Below are 17,177 nucleotides of genomic sequence, written 5' to 3'. Positions count from 1 at the left end.
TCAGCCTGCACTGAGGTGACCATTCAGAACTCCTCAGGTTCTGCAAGAACCCAGATTTTCATCCACTTTTACCAGCCAGGATCCCAGCAGTGCATCTTGTTTACAGACTCTGCTTTTCCTCAAAGAGCTCCAGAGCTTAATCTTGCTTTTCATCCCAAGCTGCAGCAGGGTCCCCAGAGATTCATTAGTGGCACCAGGGAGGCTTTTCCAGCACCTGCTGCTGCTGAAGGAGGCTGGGCAATTTATTTTCCAGTCCTGCCCAGGGTCCAAGCTCGCTGGCACCGCCTCAGAGATGCAGAGCTGCAGTTCTGAGGATTAAATTCTGGGGATTGGACTCTGTTTTGTTTACTCTTGCTTTATCAATCCCAGAAGTTGTTTGAAATCTCAACACGGTTCACTGTTAATCACCACTGAAGCTTTTCTGCCGCCAGCTGGGAAATCCCTTATCACCAGATGACACCTTTTCCTCCTTTTTTAATTTTTATTTTTCTTTCTTGTGCGTTTCCAGGATTGGTTTCTCATGGAGTTTGCAGTGGCAGGGTCACATCACACATTTCTGGGAGCACCAGGGGTGTCCCTGGCAGCACACACAGACAAACCCTTCCCACCTCATCCCTGTCCAGCCCCAAATCACAGATCCCCAAAATCTGTGCGTTGGAAAGGACCCTAAATCCTTTATCATTATCATTTTCCTTCCATCCTTTTGGGATGTTCTCCATTAAGAACCTCTGATATTCCTCTGTCAGAACTCAGTGCATCCTCCGGGTGTCCAGAGCTGCCAGGGGGCTCAGAGACCCTGGCACACAGCCCAGAGCACCTGGGGATGTGATTGTGGCCCCTGGAGCAAGGTACCAGCTTTGTATGGGGACCTGAAAGTCACAGAAGTTTAAATAGTAAAATAATAAAATGATCACAGGTGAAAATGGAGATTTTGGGATTTTTGGAATGGGAGTTATGGGGACAAGATGGAGGAACTTGGGCATGTCCATCCTTTCTTCTTCTTCTTCTTGTTCTCCATTTCCTGCAGTGATGTTGGCACTTTGGGATTGGGTTAGAGTAGAGTAGAAGTGCACTGTCTAACACAGGTGATGGGTATTGGGAATTAAGTGTAAATATGTTATACGTAGTTTGTAGTACTAAAGGACAACACAGAGTGCCTGTGGCTGCCCTGCTGAGCAGATCTGGGCTGGGCAGAGAGAAAATTTTATAGACAAGAATTAATGAACAACCTCAAGAGCGAAAAGTGAAGAGTCCAGACTCGTTCTTCATTCACATGGGCTGAAGCAGAGACACCCTGCACATCTGGGGCAGCAATTATCAACCAAAACCCGAGAGTCCTCCTCATAAAATCTGATGTCCTGTCATGAAATCAGAGAATCCCAGCCTGGTTTGGGTGGGAGGGACCCCAAATCCCCCCATCCCACCCCACTCATGGCAGGGACCCCTCCCACTGTCCCAGGTGCCCCAATTCCCAATGTCCAGCCTGGCCTTGGGCACTGCCAGGGCTCCAGGGGCAGCCACAGCTGCTCTGGATAATCTGCCAGGGCCTCCCCATTTTCCCCTGGTTTGGGGTGAGGAGCACTTGCACCCCACAGGAGCAGCAGCAAACCTGAGCACCAGAACATCTCGACCGTAATTAACCTTTTAATTAACATACCCACAACAAATTTACTGCAGAACGCGAAGGCATGTGAAGCGCAGCTGTGCTGGCTGGGAGCTGGGCGTGATTATTTTGGAGAACAGAAAGCTCAGCTCCCCCTCGACAGATTTGCAGCAATTAAATCTCCACCACTGGCACTTATTTTACATTTCTTATCTCAGGAAATGACTTTTTTTGACCAGTTGAGCTCCTGCTGCTTCTCAGCTGGCCCTGGAATGAAAGTGCAGCAATGTTGTTTGAATCACAAAGCTAAAAGCCACAATCTGGGTTGAATATTCAGGGAGAGGTTGAGTTCCCCAGCTCAGGGGCGTTCCGGGGGCTGGAGCATCCCCAGGGATGGAGATTTCGTGTATTCCCCATGTGCATCCCTGGATTTCTGAGCCAAAAACCCCCAGAGAATCCCAGGTGGTTCCAAGCACTGCATGGACTCACCCTCAATAGCAAATTCGGGGACGTGGCAGCTCCCCAAAACACCCCAGCAGATGTAAATCTCCAATTTACATCAAACACACAAAAGTAATAAAATCCTGACACTTCTGTGCCTCCATCCTCACTTTTTCCCATCCCTGGAAGCTGCCTCTGCCTTTCCAACCCAAATTAAACCAGGATCTGACAAAATCTCATGTTTAAGCAGATGTTTACTCCAAATTCCCTGTCCTCCTTTCACCTCCTCCCCAGGACCATCCCCTCAGTGCACAGAGTCTGATGTTCCTCTTTTCCTCCCCTTTTAACTCTAAATCATTCCCTCTGGACTCCCACAACTCAGAAATAACAGGAACCAGATGCTGCTTTCTGGTTTTCCTTTCAATTTCCAAATTACTTCTAAATTGTGACCTTGCCTACCAAGATTTTGCCTAAAGCAAGGTTTTATTGCTGTGTTATCAACGGCAGAAAATAAACCCCTCACATTGGAAAAAGGAAACAGACCTTTAATTAACTGTAATGATGGTTCTGGGGGCCATTATCACACATTCCAGCTGCAATAAAAAGCTTTTAAGAGGGTTGACAGCAAGTTCAGCCCTTATTCCTCCTCCTTCCCAGCACCCAGGCTGAAGGGAGGAGGAAAACTCGAAAAGGGAAATTTGGAATGTCTCAGTTGGTTGTGCCACAGAAATGTCCTCAGAGTTCTCCCTGCAGCTTTTATCCACTTTCAAATGAAAGAATATCCAATTATTGTTAATTTTGTTTGCATCCAAGAGTTTGGTACCATCCCACCTATTCCCAGCTCTGTTGTTTTTCCAGGCACAGAGCAGCAGGAGTTAAGCACAGGAAAAATCCAAATTTCCTCCTGGTGTCAAAGGAATTTCCTGAATTTTCTATTCCATCACCAAGTCTGCAAACCAGAATTGGAGCCAACGTTTCTCCAGGCTGCAGTTCCACCACAGGAAATGGATTTAAATGCCACACCTGGGAATTTGGGTTTCGCATTTAAAGACGCTGTGGTTTGGAATATTGATGCATTTCTCCGATTTCCCTTGGCTTTCCCAAGCAGTAATTGTTCCTCGTGTACTTTTCTAATCAAATGATGTCTGCAGTCCTTCCAGGTGGGGATGGAGGGATTTATCCTGAGCTGCCCTGGTCAGCCCCACATGTCCCAGCAATGCATTCGGCACTGGGCAGGACATGTGGCATCATTGCTGCCACCCCAGCTGCAAACTCCACCCTCAACTATTCCTAACTTGCATCCAAACCTTCCAAAGCAGAGGGAAAGAAATGAGATTTTCAGTGCTCCAGGATGGCTCTGACATCAGTAATGAGCAAACCCTGCTACTCTGGAAATTAATGTTCTCATTCTGGTTTTGTCTCGGGGATTTTGTCCCAGGGGTTCCAGGATTTGTGTTTCAGGGATCCCATGCATGGTTTTTGTCTCAGGAATTTCAGGGTTTTGTCTCTGAGATCCCAGGGTTTTTTGTCCCAGGAGTCCCAGGGTTTTTGTCTCAGGAATTTCAGGGTTTTGTCTCTGAGATCCCAGGGTTTTTTGTCCCAGGGGTCCCAGGGTTTTTGTCTCAGGGTTTTTGTCTCAGGAATTTCAGGGTTTTTGTCTCACAGATCTCAGGGGTTTTGTCTCGTGGATCCCAGGTTTTTACCTCAGGGATCCCGGGGATTTTGTCCCAGAGATTTTGTCTCAGGATTTTTGTCTCAGGGATCTCAGGGTTTCTGTCCCAGGGATCTCAGGGTTTCTGTCTCACGGTTTTTGTCCCAGGCATGTTCATGGATCTCAGGAGCTGCAGTTCCCCTCAGCACAGGGGCAGCCTCGTTCTCCCCTAGAAATTAAAAGCAATGAAGGCCCAGCAGAGCAGGAGGGGTTTGTGTGCCCTGGGAAGGAGAGAGCTCAGTCCTTCTGAGCAGGAATGGGAAGTAAATAGAGTTGGAATTGAATCTCTGGGACTTTGAGGCAGATGAGGCTCCTGTCCCTGCCCAGCAGCATTCCCTGAGTGAATCCCTCCTGCTCCAAGCAAACCCTGCAGGGAGAGCCATGGGGGCCTCTAATCTGCAATATTCTGGGGTTTCCACACCCCTCCACCAGGCCTGGTCAATGTTCCCTCTCCCCAAAATGAGAAATTCCCCCTTTCTGAGCCCTCTGATCAGAGCTCCCCTGGACAATCTGGTTTGTGCCCACCATCCATCTCCCCTCCAGACGAGAAACTGCTCATCAGCCCAGCTCCAAAATCAGATCTGCTGCTCCCAGGGCCAGGGAGGGAGCCAGATCACTGCTGATGGGGCCCTGGATCCAGTTACAGGAGCCCTGGAGAGGGGAAATGATGGAGAGATGAGAAACCAAAGAGCACTGGAGGGGTGCACTGAGGAGGAGACAATTACAGAGACCAGGGTTGATGATCGTTGAGGAGGAGGGAGTTTAAGCCGTGAAACAAAGACACATTTAGAGAATTTTTAGAGAAAATTAATTTAATTAATTTAGAGAAATTTAATTTAATTTAATTTTCCTGTCTTCTAATGATTGGCAATACCTACAGAGCCTTTGGTGGGGGTCCTTCCAGCTAAGGACGAAGGGTGGGAAGGAAATGGAAAAGAGAAAGAGCTGAAATCCCAGCAGGGTGGGGTCAAGCACTGGGGACAGGAGACCCCTTTGGAACACCAGCCCCACCAGTGGTGCCAGCTCACAGCACTGGGCAAGGCTGGCACTGACTTCTCCAGATTTATTCCCCTTTTCCATTAGAAAAAGGGTGAATTCAAGCAGAGAAGATGAACTCAGGCCTCCAAAATCCAGAGGTGAAAGTGCTCAGGTCAGTGACAATTCCAGCACTCCTGTTAGGATCAGAACTGATGGGATGGGGATTGTTTCCTCATATTTCCCTTTTCAGACACAGCCTGTCCTTTGTTCCGGCGTTTTCCCTGCAGCTGAAACCAAATTCTTGCCTTTGGCTGCTCCTGCAAGGTGAGAAACGCCTTTGGATCTCACCTTGGGCTGCCAGGGGTGCAGGGACTGGGAACTGCAGCAGGGCAGGGGCAAAGCAAAGCTGCACTTCAAGGCAGCCAGAACTGAGAGCAGAAACAAAGGGAAACCGAATCAAAGCTGCCCCTCAAGAACCAGGCCTGGGAAAAAAAAAAAAAAAAATAAAATAAAATAAAATAGGTGCTTTCAAGCCTGACTAAAAATAGCTCGCTCAAATTTTTCTGTAATGCCTTCAAAGATAGGGAGTGACAGGAGAAATGAGAAATCAGCCTGGCTGTGCTCAAAGCACAGCCTGGGAGGTCGAGGGGAGCATCACCCCAAACAAATCAGCACACAGCAATATCTCCTGCCACACCTCAGCTGCACAGGTGGTTATTCCTTCCCTAATATAACACCTCCAGTTTGGATAGCAACCACAAACTGGTTTTTCCCCTCCTCAATCCCCATGCAGCCACAAGCTGGCTCTTTCTTCACGCTCCCCAGGGGTGCTGGGAGCTCTGTTTGCTGTGGCAATTTCACTTTTGCTGCTCTATTTAGAGTTTTAAACCCCGTGCACTCCTTTTAAGTCTCTCCTTCCTTTTATTCCCTCTGCTTTGTTGTTCATTTATTATCGCAGGTTCAGCCTTGTCACATCCACCTTTTATTCCTCTGTCTCATAAAGTTTTGATTGTGCTGTTGTAGCTGAGAACTTTTCCTCCCTCGTGCTTTGGAAAACTGCATTTCAGGAGTTTATTCAGCGTGGGATATGACAGAACCATTCCTGCCAGGGCCACCACCAACCTGTGTCCCACGTGCCACATTTACATGGCTTGGGAATCCCCAGAGGGACAGGGACATCCAGCACTTCCCGTGAAGGATCTGCCCTAAAATCCAACTTAAACCTGCTCTGATGGTTTTCTTCATGGAAATCTGAATGATTTCTTCATGGAAAGGGTTGTTAGACACTGGAAGGAGCTCCCCAGGTTGGTGGTGGAGGTGCCCAGGGAATCCCTGGAGGTGGCACTCTGGGCTGGGGACAAGGTAGGGATGTGTCACCCTGTTTTTTCAAGATTTTCTAAGCCTTCTGATGTTGACATTCTTGTAACGAACTTTCTCACACACTTTCTGTAAATAACTCATTGTTCTGCATTCTTTTATGGAGGAGGAGAAATCTGATGGGCTGTTGGTTTGTCCGGTGTCACTGGAGAGGTGGCACTGTCACCCTCCAATCCAGGGTCACTTTTGGAAATCCATAAATGTGGGAGTCAGAAAATAAACTTCCCTTTTTTCTTCACCTTGAGAGCAGCAGTGTCAGTTTGTGTTCTTTGGTGTCCTACAGAGACAGGGATGGGCACAGCTGGGACTGGATGGTCCTGGGGGGCTTTTCCCACCTCACTGTGGGACTTTTCCAGCCCCTCCTGGAAGGTGTCCCAGGGTGTGGGATGAGATGCTCTTGGAGGTTCCTTCCATCCTAAACCTTTCTGGGGCTCTGTGTTGATTTTGGCCTGCAGGACCAAAATAAAGGAGTTTAAAAGGTGAGCAATCCACCTCTCTCCATGCTCTTTCCTTATCTACAGCCCCAAACAAGGAGATGTTTTTACCAAGCACAAAGAGAGCACAGGCAAACAAGGCAGCAAAGCTGCAAGTAGAAAAAGGTCTCAGAATTTTCCACTGCAAGAAAACTGAAAAACAACTTCTAGCTGAAACTGTAATGTACTGACTGTTAGTGACTGGAGAACAGTGACATGAATATGGTGATTATGGTAGTTATGATGGGCTATAGGTAAAAGTTAAGGTATAGATTGGTTCTGCTGTATGAAAATGCTCAACAAAGAAAATATATAATAGATTTATATATATTTGTAATTATATGCATTATAAAATAATGTAACCTAAACTAAGGGTGTCCAGGCCTGCCTGCAGCTGGAGCTGACAGCTGTGGGCACAGCTCTGTCACCCACCACCCTGGACTGATGTAACACCTTGGATGGAATAAACTGCATTTTGTATGCATAAACTGCATTTTGTATACAATAAACTGCATTCTGTATACAATAGACTGCATTCTGTGTACAATAATCTGCAGGTTGTATACAATAAACTGCAGGTTGTGTACAATAAACTGTATTTTGTATGCAATAAACTGCAGGTTGTATACAATAAACTGCATTCTTTATACAATAAACTGCATTCTGTATACAATAAACTGCATTTTTTATACAATAATCTGCATTTTGTACACAATAAACTGCATTCTGTACACAATAAACTGCATTTTGTATACAATAAACTGCAGGTTGTATACAATAAACTGCATTCTGTGTACAACAATCTGCATTTTGTATACAATAAACTGTATTTTGTATGCAATAAACTGCAGGTTGTATACAATAAACTGCATTCCTTATACAATAAACTGCATTCTGTATACAATAAACTGCATTTTTTATACAATAATCTGCATTTTGTACACAATAAACTGCATTTTGAAGAGCAGCCTGGAGTCCCCCATCCCTCCTTTGGGCTCTTAGCCCTGTTTTGGCTCCCTGAGCACCCAGCTCCCTGCAGCCCTGTCTCAGCCTCCTGTGCTCATTTGCATCCCTGCTAATCAGCCCATCCTGCTCCTCGGGCTGCAGGAGATGTACAACATTAATCAGTTGATTGTTATTAACCCAGTTACATTGTAGCTGTGCATTAATGCTGCTCCAGCCCTAAATCCAGCCTCTAATCAGGCATTACAACACACAGCTCATTGTGTGAGCTTGGCAATGATCCTGTTATTGGGGGATCGGGGCGTTGGCATCGGGGCTTTGTGGGATTTCTGCACATTTCAGGGGTGGGCAGAGGGGTTTGGGGTCAGCACTGGGCGTTTAATGGAAAAGGCTGCTCAGGATTTACCATCTCCCAAAAAATCCCCCAAAATCCCAACAAACCTCATACACAACATGCACAGAGGACAGAAAATCACCAATCCCCCAGCACTCCCTGTCCAAGAGAGAAAATCACCAATCCCTCAGCACTCCCTGTCCAAGAGAGAAAATCACCAATCCCTCAGCATTTTCCATGTCCAGGACAGAAAATCACCATTCACTCATCATTCCACATCCAGGACAGAAAATCACCATTTCCTCATCACTTCATACCCAGGACAGGACAGAAAATCACCAATCCCTCAGTACTTCCACATCCAGGACAGAAAATCACCATTCCCTCAAGCATTTCCATGGACAGGACAGAAAATCACCATTCACTCATCATTCCACATCCAGGACAGAAAAATCACCATTCCCTCAGCATTTGAACATCCAGGACAGAAAATCACCATTCCCTCAGAATTTTTATACCCAGGAGAGAAAATCACCACTCCCTCAGCACTTTCCATAGCCACACCAGAGCCAGCAGATCCCAGACTGGGTCAGGTTGGATCAGTGTGCCCAGACTGGCACAGGGTGTGCCCAGATTGGCACAGAGTGTGCCCAGATGCTCTGGAATGCTCCCCATGGAGCAAAGCCCCCAGCCCTTTTTGGGATGAGATGCTCTTGGAGGTTCCTTCCATCCCAAACCCTCCTTGGGCCCTGTGCTGGTTGTGGCCTGCAGGACCAAAATAAAGGAGTTTAAAAGGTGAGCAATCCAGCTCTCCCCGTGCTCCTTCCTCGTTTACAGCAGGATTTGTGTCTCTGTTTATCCATCACTTGATGCCTGTGCCCTGCAGCAGTCCAGCGCTGCAGGAGCCCCTCAGAGAAGAGTTTCCCTTTCCCTGCCCACCTGCCCAGGTGTTTGCAGGGAATCCCCTCCCTTGCCATGCAGTGCTGCAAACGGGAGGCTCACCCGTAATTTACAGCCAGAATGAAGCACTGCACCATCAGTTAAAATTAAATCCACTCCATCCTGGCAGGAAATCAATGGCCCACACCAATAAACAGCAGCCTGGGAAGCAGAGCCCTGGCCAGGGAGTTTTCCAGGATTGCCTGGGAGCACAGCCCTGCCCCCTTGGAAAACACATAATTGCAGTCATTAGCCCATTATTTGCAAAATTGTTGTAAACACGTTAATAATTAATCAGTATCTGCAGCGTGCCCTCATCAATGTGTGGTTATTAAATCCATTCATGATTCCAAGACATTCATGGGGATATTTTGCAAATCCTTTTTCCAAGTGTAGCAGAATTATTTTTTCTGTATTTTTGTGGTTTTGCAGCAGCTATATTTTTTACCAAAAATAATAATAAAAAGAAGACAAAGCATATAAAGATAATTTCTCTGTAAAATGCATTTTAATGCATCACTGCTCATTTCCTCAAAGTCATTTTTTCGGGGACTAAGGATGTCTGGTAGCAAAAAAAATTATTTGTGATCAGACTCAGCATCGTGCAAAGCCTGATTGGAGCTGCAGGTGATAAAATGGAAACTGAAATATTTAAAGCAGAGTCTCCCAAATCAGGCTGATCCCATAAATGAGCTTTGTGGGATGTCTACAGGAGGGGAAAAAAATAAAAAAAGGAATTAAAAACAGGGCTGACAGTTTCAGTGTGCCTTCCCTTCAGCCTGTGAGGAATGAAGGCAGAAATGCATCCCTGGGCTGCAGCTGGAGGTGCCAGGAGCTGCCAGCAGCTGTGGGGGCTCAGAGCCAGGCTCTGCTGAGCCATGAACACAGATTCACAAATTCACAAATTCACAAATTCACAAATCCACAAATTCACAAATTCACAAATTGAATTTGGGCTGGGCATGCCAGAGAGGGGCAGGGAATTGCCAGGAGCCAGGGGAGAGAGGGGTGCCCAGGAAAATCTTTATTTGTGGGCACCTGCCACTGTAGGACACGAATAACACAATGTGGACTCGCTGCTCTTTTCAAGGTAAAAAGAGACTTTTTAATTTCTGACTCCAACATTTATAGATTTCCAAGAGTGGCAGTGGATTGGAGGGTGACAGTGCCACCTCTCCAATGACACTGGGCAAACCAACAGCCCACCAAATTTCTCCTCCTCCATAAAAGAATGCAAAACAATGAGTTATTTGCAGAAAGTGCATGAGAAAGTTCCTTACAAGAATGTCAACATCCGAACAGTAGAAAATATTAAAAAATCAGTATAACAGCACCCTGTGCCAGGCTCCCAGCCTCCTGGGGAACAGTCCCTCCCCAAATCCTGTGGCAGTGGAGCCCTGCACTCCATCCATGCCCTGGGAAATCCTGTGTCCTCATCTGGGAGAGCTCAGAGAAAAATGAGATTTCCCTGTCAGCACACAGCCCAGCCCCAGCAGAGCCCATTCCAGCTGGAAATCTTATCCAGAGATAAAAATTGGGGTTTTGCAGAGCTCCTGGGAACGAAAAGGATGGGAGATGCTGGAACTTAGAATGCTGCCCATAAAATGGGAGAAATAATTCAGAGACACCCTAAAGCCAGCTTGGCTTGCTGAGGGAAGCAGGGAAATGCTGTGCCAGGGCTGGAGGAGCCTTTCCAGGAGGAAATGCCCAGAAATGCCCCAGAAATGCCCTGGGTTCTGGCAGGATCCTGGGAATCCACAGCCCCGCGCCCCTGCAGGCCCTGTGATTTCCCAGGACATTGGATTTTCCTCTGGCTACAGCCAGGCCTGCTCCATGAACCAGTTTGTCCCTCGGAGCATTAATTGTTTAACATCAGACCCTAACGAGCTTTCAGCACCAAACCCAGCACTCCTGTGCCCCCAGCAGAAAAATCCCATTTACAGGAAAAGCTCAGGGCCAGCAGCCAGCTCTGAGGACTGAAATTGGGTTTCCTTCAGCCACTCATTTCCTGAGCCTCCCAAACACGGGCCACGAGGGCATTTTTGTCATTTTTCTGCCACTTTCTGCTGTGCTTGGCCAAAGCATCTCCCACCCAGGCAGGCTCGGCCCTGCTCCTGCACCATGCTGGAATCGCTGCCCTCTGCTCTGCTGCCCTGTCAGCACCAGAGCAAATTACCAACCCTGTATAAAGATCAGCAAGCCACAACAGTTTAAGTAGACTATTAGTGAAGTTATCATGGGGTGGAAAAGTAGATTTTGGGGTTTTTGATATGGGGGTTCAGGGGGCAAGATGGAGGGAACTGGGCATGTCCAGCCTTTCTCCTTCTTCTCTTGGCCTCCATCTTCTGCTGTGATGGTGGCACTTTGGATTGGTTTAGAGTAGAAGCTCACTGTCTGACATAGGTGATGGGTATTGGGAACTAGCTGTAAACATTGCACGTATTTTTTAGTATAAAGACATAACACTGCCCTGGGGACAGGCAGAGTGCCTGGAACTGTCCTGCTGGATGGACCTCAGCAGGGCAGGAGAAAGAATTTTATAGATAAGAAACAAGAAACAACCTTGAGACCGAGAACTGAAGAGCCCTGACTCCTTCTTTGAGCACTGGGCTGGGAAAAGAGATTTTCCAACTTTTCTCGGGTTCACTCTAACAAGCTAATGATCCCGACAGTGCACCAAACTCTTTTAGGCATTTTAAATCATCTAAACCCTGAATTAAAGCCTCTGCCCCAGCTGGGAGCTCTCCTGGCTGTGCAGGGTCAGCTCACCCCACAGGATTTCAGCCAGGTGCTGGGTTGGTGACATCCAGCTCCCCATTCCTCAGAGGGGAAAGACAAACAATGCAGAGCAGCATTTGCTGGAGGGATTTGATTGTTTTAATTGGATATTTCCAGCCTTAAAGATTCCATGGTTCTAACTCCTTTTGTCCTGAGATATTAAAGCAGCTTTCACAGAAATCCAGCCTGCTTTGGGTGGGGAGAGACCTAAAAATTCATCCCATCCCATGGCAGGGACCCCTCCCACTGTCCCAGGTGCTGCCAGCCCCAGTGTCCAGCCTGGCCTTGGGCACTGCCAGGGATCCAGGGGCAGCCACAGCTGCTCTGGGCACAATTCCCAATTCCCAAAATCCCACCTAAACCTGCTCATTTGAAGCCCTTCCCCTTCCCATCCTGGAAACCCCAAGGTAACCCAGGTGCCACCATGGCACCGAGCTCTGGCACAAACCCTGCTTTACCCCCAGAGCTGAGCAGGGCAGGATCCTGTGCTCCAGCCCCGCGTTCCTGCTGCACTCTTTGCTGTTCCAAAGGGCTGTTGTGGTTTATTTGTGCTCTGAAGATGAAGGTGGAGGTTTCAGTGATGGGAAGCCACATCCTCCCTCCCTTTGTGCCGCTCCTGTCCCCTGCTGTCCCTCAGCATCCCAGCTGCTTCCCCACGCACACCCAGCTCTTCCCCGGAGCTGGGAAAACTTTTCAGGTGCAGCTCTTTCATTTGGCACAAACCATTTGGGGCAGGCAAAGCTGTTTAAAAATTCAAATGAGGTTTTCAAATGGCGTTTGAGCTCAGGAGTTCGGAAACATTTCCTGAAACACAGGAGCTGGTTGCAGAGAGACTGGAAATGAATTCCGGATGAAAGTGAAGCGGGAGGAGAAAAAAGACCCCTTTTAACACAAAACATGTTTTGAAAATTACCATTTCAGGGCATGAATCCGTGTTGCATTTGATCTGGAGTTAATGAGGTCTGCTCAGGTACCCAGCTGCCGCAGAGCCGTGCAATCCCAGGATCATTCGGGCTGGAAACAGCTCCAGATCAGCTGTGCCTGGTCTCACCTTGTCCCAGCCCAGGGATTCCCTGGGCACCCCCAGGGATGGGCACTGAGCCCTCCCCGGGCAAGAAGGGCTGCAAACAGCGCCTGAGCAGCAGGGAAAGAGCCCAAAAATGCCAACGGGGGCGGCTGGAGGAGCTCCCTCCCTGCTGGAGGCTGGGGCTGTCCAGCTCCAGCCCATTCCCTGTTCCCTGGGCACAGACACTCCCAGGGCTGGGCACACAGCCTGTGCCCCCAGCAGGACCAGGGACAGAGCTCTTAGAGCAAGGATAAATTCCTGGAGGGGTTTATCAAGGAATTTATCAAGGAATTTAACAAGGATGAATTCCTGAGCCGGCTGTGCCGCCCCTGGGCTGGGCTGGGGTGGCACCAGGAGATGTTTGGGGCACAGAAGGTCCCTGTGCCAGCCTGGACATCCTCTCAAAGGATAACAAAGTTCTGGAATGTTCTGCCCAGGGAGGTGGTGGGGTCACCATCCCTGGGTGTGTTTAACAGAGCCTGGATGTGGCACTGGGGGCCAGGGTTTAACAAAGCCTGGATGTGGCACTGGGGGCCAGGGTTCAGTTGGGGTGTTTGGCTGGGTTGGACTCCGTGATCCTGGAGGTCTCTTCACCTCAAGGGCTGAATTCACTCTCTGTTCTCCCACTGACCAGACCAGGTGAAGTGGTTCTGTCGAATCCACCCCTCTCCCAGTCCCCATTATCCCAGGTTGTTCCCAGCCCCTCCAGCCTGGCCTGGGACACTCCCAGGGATGAGGCAGATCCATTCCTGCAGTTTGGAAACCCTGGGGCAGAGGATCTCCCTTCCATCAGCCCCTGCATCCTCTCCCAGAGCTTCCTACAAGAACTCTCAGTTCCCATCCTCAGTAAAAGCAGAGATACCCTGGTGCCCAAATTTGTTTGGTAATTGCATTTTCTCATTACCCTCCCGTCATCCTGGGTGCCAGCAGTGCCCAGGCTGTTTGCACCCACTGTGAAACTGGCAGAGGGTAACGGAGATGGCACAGCCCAGCCCAGAGCCGTGCTGCAGCTCCTCCTCCTGACGCTGGCATCCATCCCAAAATCTGCTTTGCTGGGTGCTCTCAGGGGCTCGGGCTGTGCTCAGGACGGTGACACCGCTCTGGTGACACCGCTCTGGTGACACCGAAGTGCTCCCCACCACTGCACAGCCACCAAAGCCACATCATTAAATAATTCTCCCATTAGGAAGGATTTTCGCAAGGAACACGGCTACAAACAGCCAGGTATCTGCAGGACAGGCGGTTCTGTGCATCCCTGGGCGCTGCCAAAGCCACGAGCACAGCTCTGCCTCTCCACATCCTTCAGAGCCATGGAGTGCCAGACTGGTTTGGCTTGGAAGGGACCTCCCAGCTCATCTCATTGCAGCCCCGCCACGGGCAGAGAGCCCTAAAAATCCCTAAAAATCCACTTTAAAAATGCTGTGCGCAGCCCTGCCTCCGGGTTCAGATATAAAAGGGAGTTTGAGTCACTCAGTCCAGGCGAGCTTTGCCCTCTGCAGGTGTAGGAAATCCTTTCCCACTGAGCAGCGCCTCTGCTTCCAGCAGCGATGGCATTGACAGGAATTACAGAGAGCACAGCCGGGAGAGCTGCTCCCAACTCCCCGAAAATTCCTCCCGTGCACAGAAGGCTCCATCTAGTGTCACACGGGCGTATTCCCGGGGAAAAAAGAGGGGAAAAAGAAGGAAAGGCGGGGGGAAAGGCACCAGGGCTGGATGGGAGATTGGGAATTGGGAATTGTTCCCTGGCAGGGTGGGCAGCCCTGGCACAGGTGCCCAGAGCAGCTGTGGCTGCCCCTGGATCCCTGGCAGTGCCCAAGGCCAGGCTGGACACTGGGCCCCATTATTGCCCCATTATTCCCTGTTATCCCACCCCACAGCATTCCCTGCCCTGTCATCTCACCCTGCAGCATTCCCAGCCTAATTTCCCTCCTTATCCCACCCCATCCTCCCCCTTATCCCCCCGAGCTCCCCCTCAGCGTTCCCAGCCCCAGTATCCCGTTATTCCCATTATCCCAGGGCCGTCCCTGCTGTGGCATCCCCAGCCCCGTGTCCCACCATCCCGTCCTGTGGCATCCCCAGCTCTGCTCCTGTGCCCTGCCACTATCCCGTTATCCTGGGGCAGCATCCCCAGCCCTGTTATCCCATTGTCCCATTATCCTGGGGCCTTCATTCCCAGTCCCATTATCCCACTATCCCGTTATCCTGACACAACATTTCCAGTCCTGTTATCCCACTATCCTGTTACCCAGGGCAGCATGCCCAGCTGTGTTATCCCTCTATCCTGCTATCCCATTACTTTGGAGCAGCATCCCCAGCCCCGTTGTCCCACTCTGTCGTTATACCGGGGCAGTATTCCCAGCCCTGTTATTCCAGGGCAGCATCCCCAGTTCCATTATCCCTCTATCCCATTATCCCAGCACAATATTCCCAGTCCCATTATCCCACTATCCTGAGGCAGCATGCCCAGTCCCATTATCCCTCTATCCTGCTATCCCATTGCCCTGGAGCAGCATCCCCAGCCCCGTTATCCCATTATCCCTCTATCCCAGTCCCGTTATCCCAGAGCAGCATCCCCAGTCCCGTTATCCCGTTATCCCATGGCATCATCCCCAGCCTCATCCCCACTATCCCGGGGCAGCATCCCCAGCTCCACTATCCCTCTGTCCCACTCTCTATCCCATTGTCCCGCTATTCCATTATCCCACTCACCCGTTATCTTTCTATCCTTCTATCCCACTGTCCCTCTATCCCACTCTGCTGTTATCCCTCTGTCCCATTGTCCCTGTGTCCTTCTCTCCCTCTATCCCTCTCTCCCGCTCTCCTATTAACTCTCTGTCCCGTTATCCCATTATCCCTCCATCCCTCGGTCCCGTTATCCCGTTATCCCTCTGTCCCTCCATCCCTCGGTCCCGCTCCGCGGTGCCAGCACCGCCCCGTGGCCATGCCCGGTGCTGCCGCCGCCAGGAAAACGCCCGGGATTGGTTTTCCCCATGAAATATCCCTCATTAAAATCATGAACTAACCCCAATTTCCCCATTAAATACCCCCTCATTAAAATCATGAACTAACCCCAATTTCCCCATTAAATACCCCCTCATTAAAATCATGAACTAACCCCAATTTCCCCATTAAATACCCCCTCATTAAAATCATGAACTAACCCCAATTCCCCCATTAAATACCCCCTCATTAAAATCATGAACTAACCCCAATTTCCCCATTAAATACCCCCTCATTAAAATCATGAACTAACCCCAATTTCCCCATTAAATACCCCCTCATTAAAATCATGAACTAACCCCAATTTCCCCATTAACTACCCCCTCATTAAAATAATGAACTAACCCAAATTTCCCCATTAAATACCCCCTCATTAAAATCATGAACTAACCCCAATTTCCCCATTAAATACCCCCTCATTAAAATCATGAACTAACCCAAATCTACCCATTAAATACTCCCTAATTAAAATCCTTAACTAACCCAAATTTCTCCTCGGCCAGGCAGAAGCCCTCAATCAACGTTCACATGCAGCAAGGGTAATTTTTAATTTAAATCCCAGGTATTGATACTTCCCTCTCAAACCTGGAATATTTCATGGAGGTTGGAAGGAATTTCTTATCCCAGCACTGAGGAGGTGACAGAGGTGACAGATACCTGCCAGTAAAAGTTATTTCATATATTTAGGAGCACAGAGGGTTTAATCACTGGCTGTTCTTCTCTTCCTTAGGAATATTTGGGGTTTTTTTCCTAATATCCCAACATTAAATTGCAGGGAAAAAACTAATCCAGCTGAAATGTTGGGACAAACAAGGGAAATAGTGCAAAATGAGGAGGGAAATACAGACAAGGCACCTGTGCCAGGGAACAACTCCTTTCCAATATCCCATACTGGAATAAATAAAAATACAAATTATTAGGAATCATTTGCTATTCCCTGCTGCTCTGCTGCACGTCTATAAATCCATTAACAGGACTCCATAAACCCCAAATAAATTCCACTACACTGAATTCTGAAGGAAAACTAAATAGCATTTGGTATTTAGTATTTAATTAAAGCTTCTAACTCCTTATTTCACCACAGGGGTGCTACGTTTTGCTGTAATAAATTATTTTCTTCCTACTGACAACTACCTGAATGCATTTGCAATTCACTTAAGAGGATTAATTAAGGCTTGTTTTCATGACAAGGATTTTTTAAAGCAATTAAAATCGGGTTTAAAGTTATAACACATATTTGATAGCAATTATTAAAACTAATCCTAGGAAATTAAATATCCATCCCTAGGAATCCTGTAACACGTGGAAGGACCTGCTTCCCTGCAGCCAACCTCCTCCAGGTTGGGATAAGCTTAACACTGGATTAGGTTTAGTTCTGAGACCTGGATCATATTTAGGATTGAGGGAAAAAGCCCCAAAGCTGCTCCCCAAGCCTCCCAAGCTTGAGGTTTTCAAATGGTGTTTGGGCTCAGGAATTGGGAAACATTTCCTGAACCACAGGAGCTGGTTCCCAT

Source organism: Melospiza georgiana, chromosome 8, assembly GCF_028018845.1.
Source record: "Melospiza georgiana isolate bMelGeo1 chromosome 8, bMelGeo1.pri, whole genome shotgun sequence".
NCBI classification, from domain to species: Eukaryota; Metazoa; Chordata; class Aves; order Passeriformes; family Passerellidae; genus Melospiza; species Melospiza georgiana.
This window is presented reverse-complemented; position numbering follows the sequence as displayed.